Raw genomic sequence first — 6,082 nt, 5'->3', positions numbered from 1 at the left:
AAAGGAACATGTGCACGTTTCATTAACTTTGTAAAAGGGATAAATATAAACCAATTTGAACAGATATAGAGTAATACTAACAACAGTACCCGTACCGTGATTTTTGTTTCAGGAAAATAAAAAACCGTTTTTTATTTAATCACCAAAATAATTTTTTTAATACACTAACTTGATAAAAATGTTTGAACATTTTGAAAAAACAAGAGGGTATGAAGGAAATACAAGTACAAAATTCTACTTTTCTGAACATTTTAAATGAAAATAAATTACAAAATTTTGAGATGATGTCATTAAGTTTTTGGAAGAAATGAAAAAAATACGATAGTGTAAGGCGCTTGTAAACTTGCAAAGCAATGGGTTCTTTAGTTGTTAAATTCCGAGAACCAAAACTGCATCCCATCCTACCCCAGGTGCAATCACTTTGAAGCAGTAATTCGTAGTCTGTACTAGCATGTGGATTAATAAAAACAAATATACTTCACTAATCACTACTTATTTAATAATACGGTATGTTACTCGATTCTGTACATCAATCCCTGGTTGACATAACATATAAACTGATCTCGGCAATGGTTAAACTGTAATGTTTTCTTGTATCTTTTTGAATTTTTTTCCCAAAAAGCTACATGAACAATGTGGAAAATAAGGCGATGTTAATAAATCACAGCTATAAAAGTGTTTTTTTTCTACATTTTTGATTTTATTCATATAATGTCCGAAACTAGTGGACCCATTAGTGTCAAATTTCATATGAATATTAGGAATATTATAAAAAACATAAACCAAAATTTGTCTAATCATCCCTACCAACAATTATATTGCGAATTAACATTTCTAAATTTTTTGAAATAATATACTCCTGTACTTCTGGTTTATGAATCCACCTTAATTTTGTTTATAATAATTAAATAGGAATTGTAATAATAATACTGAGAACATTTTGCTCCATTTTAGCTTAATTAAAAATTTTAGTCATCTATTTTGAGGAGACAAACTCATTCAAATCAAACAAATTACTACGTGCTTAATCATGACATTATTTCGATATATAAACATAAACAATCGAAGTTAAGCATGTACAGTGTACACTGGTTATCATACACTTTTTCTAGCTGGTTATCTGCTTTAAATATATTTCATGTTGTCCGCACGTGTACGGTATGCGCCCTCTTTAAATTTGAGCCCCTGTGACGCAGGGGCTGCGGGGTGACATTTACTGGTTTTTATTTTGTTGAGGTTATCACAATCAAATTTTATAATGTTTCAAAGAAGTTGAGTTTGTTGGAATGTTCTTCAAGGGCGAGGGAAGTTCTGTCGACCAATCTTTAAGATTTGTTTTGCAATATTTTATGAAGAGATAAGTGGAGTACACGCTTTGTTGTGACATCAATTAAATAAAATTTTAATGTGCAGTGTTTTAAAAAAATCTAAAACGTTGCAAATTTCAAATGTCGATATTTCACTTTTTTCAAATAGATGCTGTATTTTACTGCATGTTACACTATTTTCTGTTCTCTTTCTTCCAATATGTCGGTGTGTCTCTTAAAAGTAAAAAATCACACTATCGACTTTAAATATAAAAAATACTAACAAAAAACAATACAATACAGTGTTTTATTTGAAAAAAAAAAACAAAAATATCGATAATTGAAACTTAAATTATTTTATTTTTTTATATAAATATCCGATACATTAAACCTCAGTTTTATTAATAAAATTAAAATATTGTAATAGAGATTTTAATAAAATTACGATTTTTTTGTGAACCATTCCATTGCTAAAAAATACAAAAAATGGATAACGTGGCAAAGTCGCATATGAATTTCCATAATAAACTGTGGTTATAAAATGTAAGAAGAGATCAATAATAATCTGTAAAAATATAGAGATGTCCCATTAAAAAAAAAATAAGTTGTGTGTTACGCCTTAAAAACCGAACACTTTGTGCAGCTGGAAATAATTTGAGTGTATGGTCCTTAAAGAACCGCATAACTTTAGTCTGTAACTTTTTTTTCTGTTTCTAGTAATTAAAAAGATATCGAGGAGCGCGCGCGGTTGAAGACTCCCCGCACACATATAACTTGTGTTCTGACTCAATTTTTACCACTACTTAATATATGTTATCTGTCAACCAGCGCACTATCAAAAGACGTGGCTTCACAATCAAAATTCGTGTTAAATAATTTCAGATAGGGGAATGTGGGGCATAGCGGACCTCTTATCCTCTTAACAAAAAATAATTAATTACACCTTCAAGGGTATATCAGTAGCAGTTTTTTACGTGTAGTAGTGCATACATACAGGGTGATTCACGAGGAATAATGAACATGGAAACATTTTTTATGCAACCAACACTATTTTTCACAGCTTACTGAGTTCGCTATATTTCTTTAAAAAGTTATAGTTTGAATCCGCGGTTGCCATCATTGACATTTTTTGGCAAACTCTACAAATTTATTACAATTTATGTAAAATGTATACCTATTCAAATGACGAGAAAACAGAAATGATTTTAGTATATGGAGAATGACTGAAGAATGCATCCCTTCCTGCACGTGTTTATGTTCAACGATAGCCCGAAAGAAGAACGATTTTTAAAGGATTGTTTCATCCTTATCATATCACCTTGGTCCAAGGGCTTAAAGAGACAGAGTACCCTAAAAGACTTAATTTTTATCACGCTTTTATTAGCTTGGGTTGTATGTATCTATGTATGTATGTAACGGAATCTTTGAGCTTAATTTTCATCGGTTTCTAAAAGTCTGATCATCTTGAAACTTTGCACACGTCTCAAGGATCGATGACAATGCAATAATTTGATAACGACAGTTTCCCATTATCCTTATTAGGACCGCCAGGATTTATAAATTCTTTTATGGATCCTGTGTAGTGGAGTAAAAGAGATAAAGCTAGCGCGCGATCTGCGCATGCCTGTAGTATCTGGTTTACTCTTCATTGTAATAATTATAGTCTTGATTAAAATACAAATAACGGATATTAAATGAAAAAAACAAGAACGGACTTTTAATTAACTAAACGTGTGCAAATAAAATGGCTGATCGCATCTTAATTGTGTCAGTATACACCACGGTTATCTCTCTCCGTGTCGATTATACCGATCTATACCGATTATTTCTGTTTCAAGGACAATTTCTGCATAGCTTTGGTTGTACAGTCGGTAAAGAAGGAATTAATTATAATTAAAACATATCTAATCATGAATTCTCACCAACTTAAATAAAGATAACAAATTTTGATTCAGAAATACAAACATGGAGGAAAATTAACTATTTAGGGGGTAAAACTAACCACAATGATGAATTGTGTCCCGTTGGTCCGTGAGGGCGATTGATTTCGAACTAATTCCCGTTGATCGATCATACGGAGACCACTGAGTGGTTCTTTCTAGAAAAATCTAAATAAGTAATTAATTCCCCAATTTATGAATCTGTCGCAGACTAAAAAATGAAAAATAAATAATAGTTTAAAAAACTAAAAAAACACGCTTTTATTGCTAATCGAACTAAAAACTAGAAAATAATTTTTAATGACAGAGTTTAATATTACAGTAGTAGAAGATCAAACAATCAATCATAATAAATCACCTCAAATTAAAATTATAATAAAATTTAAGTTATTAACAGAATAATTCAATTCAGAGTAAAAAGCGTAGGGTGCTTGATATTTTAAATATTACAATCATTCTATTGGCAACTATCTATTAGTCTAAGAGCCAGTGGCCGGCTACCTGTATGTAATTGACCAGACCTCGAATTTTGTACAGAGAGTCTCCTCGATCCAACATACAAGGGGTGGGGACTTACTAAGCCCAGCGCGGCTGGCGCAGCTGGATCTCAGGTACGCCAGGTATCAAAAAATGACTAATTTTAAATCCATTTGACCACGTCTGCCATTTGGAAATTTTAAAATATATGTTTATTTTTATTAAAAAGTAACCATGGCAGACCATTATCACGCGTCTAACATCGTGGCAGACAATTCTGAAAGTGCCAAAAAATATAAAATTTCCAAACTAATTTTGACCAAGTCTGCCATTAACATATTTTGTTTATTGTAGTCTTAGAATATTATATTTATCACGGCAGACGTTTTTATTGAGTATACACTTCAGCAGATAACAAAATCTTAACTACTACCCGAGCAGATATATAAAAATGACGCATTATATCTTACATTTATTTCATCTGCTTTGTGATTAAATTTATTGTTGTTTTTAAAAATTGATATTTCTGTAGGAATTCACATATCGTATCCGATAACTCCTGTACCTCTAGCTTTATGTCATTTAGATGGTAGTATTTGTAAAACAGTCAAATCCGTACTTTCTAAATGTCTGGAACCAAATATTGATCAGGAATCACCTCACAATACAGATGCATTTTTAATTGATGGGTTTTTCATTCTTCATTCTATGAAAGAAGGACCAAAAACATTAGAAAATATTTCCAAAAAATGTTTGCAGATGATAACAAAATATCTAGCACGAAGAATCGACGTAATTTTTGCATCCATCTATAAAAGACAATGAAAGAAGTCTACGACATGAAGCATCGTTAATTGACTTCACAATTTCTGGGCCTGACCAGGTACGACCATCAGATTTTACAAAAGACGAAATTTAAAGAACCTGTCATTGATTTCTTTATTAAACATTGGTGTAGTGATGAACTGGTATGTATCATTTGTCGGTAATCAACTGATACATTTGAACTTTCGAAACTGTCATTCTTATCGAACTGTTAATGATATTATACAATCAAATATAAATTTTTAAAAACAACAATAAATTTAATTTCAAGCAGATAAAATAAATGTAAGATATAATGCGTCATTTTTATATATCTGTTCGGGTAGTAGTTAAGATTTTGTTATCTGCTGAAGTGTATAGGTACTCAATTAAAACGTCTGCCGTGATAAATATACTATTTTAAGACTACAATCAACAAAATATATTAATGGCAGACTTGGTCAAAATTAGTTTGAAAATTTTATATTTTTTGGCACTTTCAAAATTGTCTGCCACGATGTTAGACGCGTGATAATGGTCTGCCATGGTTATTTTTTAATAAAAATAAACATATATTTTAAAATTTTCAGATGGCAGACATGGTCAAATGCATTTAAAATTAGTCTTTTTTTGATACCTGGCGTACCTGAGCTCCAGCTATGCCAGCCGCGCTGGGCTTAGCGAGTCCTCAGTCCTTGTATGTTGGATCGAGGAGACTCTCTCTACAAAATTCGAGGTCTGATCAATTACATACAGGTAGCCGGCCACTGGCTCTATGTACTATATGAGAGGATAGTTATGAACCGCAGTAAAATGCACCCCACGCTTTTTACTCTGAATTGAATTATTCTGTTAATAACTTAAATTTTATTATAATTTTAATTTGAGGTGATTTATTATGATTGATTGTTTGATCTTCTACTACTGTAATATTAAACTCTGTCATTAAAAATTATTTTCTAGTTTTTAGTTCGATTAGCAATAAAAGCGTGTTTTTTTAGTTTTTTAAACTATTATTTATTGTCGATTTGTTTGGGAACAAACCATTTTAGAGCAAGATTTTTTGGAAAATATGCTTTTCAGTGATGACTGATGAGGCATTTTTTGGAAACAATGGGGGTGTAAATAAACATAATTGTGACTACTATCTGCAGAATAACCTCCGCTGGATTCGCGATTTGTTAACTTTGCATTTGGATCAACCTTCTCTACGTTAAAGAACTTCTTCGAAGTAGATTTCCAGCCGCTGGTGTATGATTATTTTGTTTCACCTTTTAATAGTATTTTTTTTAATTGCCGTTATTTTGGCAATGCCTTTAGATTCCACTTGAAGTTTTTTCCTCTATATTTGAGGTAGAAGTCAAAATCAAACTTTCTTTTTCTTTTTCCTCGTGCTGAGTCTTACGTGGACGTGCTTTAGGCAAAGGGATCAAATCTGCAGGTGGCAAATGTTTATTCGCTCTATGTGAAATGATTTGTGGGGAGGCTGTTCTTTCTTTTGAGCAACCCACAGCAGGAACAAACAGAATTCGTTTGTTTCAGAATTAGTAGCCG

The sequence above is a fragment of the Zophobas morio genome, unplaced genomic scaffold (assembly GCF_036711695.1).
Source record: "Zophobas morio isolate AGI-343-1 ecotype UQ-CSIRO unplaced genomic scaffold, CSIRO_AGI_Zmor_V1 ptg000011l, whole genome shotgun sequence".
NCBI classification, from domain to species: domain Eukaryota; kingdom Metazoa; phylum Arthropoda; class Insecta; order Coleoptera; family Tenebrionidae; genus Zophobas; species Zophobas morio.
The sequence above is the reverse complement of the archived record's forward strand: the minus strand, read 5'-3'. Positions refer to the sequence as shown.